Source organism: Galeopterus variegatus, unplaced genomic scaffold (assembly GCF_000696425.1).
Source record: "Galeopterus variegatus unplaced genomic scaffold, G_variegatus-3.0.2 Scaffold49547, whole genome shotgun sequence".
In the NCBI taxonomy this organism is placed as follows: Eukaryota; Metazoa; Chordata; class Mammalia; order Dermoptera; family Cynocephalidae; genus Galeopterus; species Galeopterus variegatus.
In genome coordinates this window covers 1-1,118 of record NW_007775658.1, presented here as the reverse complement: position 1 = coordinate 1,118, position 1,118 = coordinate 1, and positions in this window count along the sequence as shown.

Here is a 1,118-nt window from a genome sequence, read left to right as displayed (position 1 = left end):
GTTTCCCTCTGGTATATCTTTTTTCAGCATTTATTCTTAATCTTTCCATATCCTTTCATTTTGGGTGTTTGTTTTGTTTTGTTTTAACAGTATCTGGCCAGGGATATTTAACACATTCACTTTTTATAGTGATTACCTAGATATTTGAACATATTTTTACCTCTTAATTTTATATTTTGAACTTTCCTTTTTTCTTTCCTGATTTTTCTTGATTAATTAGTTTTCTTGTTTTACTTTTTTCTTCTATTTGGAAGTTTTGAATCTTCTTTTTTTTTCAGGAGGCTACCTTTCAATTATTTATTTATCACTTTTATTGATATATAATTCACATGTAAAACTTGCCCCTTTAAAGTTTAAAATTGATGGGTTTTAAAATATATCAACAGGGCCGGCCTGGTGGCGCACTGGATAGTGCACCGCTTGGGAAGCGCTGCAGCGCTCCTGCCTGAGGGTTCGGATTCCACATACAGACTGGTTCCCGCTCACTGGCTGAGCGAGGCGCGGGAGCAGCGCCGAGGGTTGCAATCCCGTTGCCGGTCCCCGGTCCGGTACGGGGGCAACACTGAGGGTTGCGATCCGTTGCCGGACATGGAAAAAGACAAAAGACAAAAAAATAAATAAATAAAAATAAAATAAAATAAAATATATCAACAAAGCTGTGCAACCATTACCAGTAATTCCAGAATATTTTTGTCTACCCCAAAAGGAACCTGTACCTATTAGCAGTCACTCCCCAGCTCCCCTTCCAAGACCCTCCTCCCGTTCCAAGACCCTGAGTTCCTAGCAACCATTGATCTACCTTTTGCTTCTATGGCTTTTCCTATTCTAGATATTTCATATAAATTAAGTTGTACAATATGTGACTATTTTAGTCTGTTTTGTGTTGCTTATACCAAAGTACACTGAACTGGGTGATTTATAAAGAAGAGAGGTTTATTTGGCTTACGATTCTGGGACAGCTGCAACTGGCATGGGCCTCAGGCTGCTTCTACTCATGGTGGAAAGTGGCAGGTGGCTGGTGGGTACAAGCAGATCACATGACAAGAGGAAGCAAGACAGAGAGAGAGGAGGTGCCAGGGTCCTTTAAACAATCAGGTCTCACGGGAACTAATAGAGCA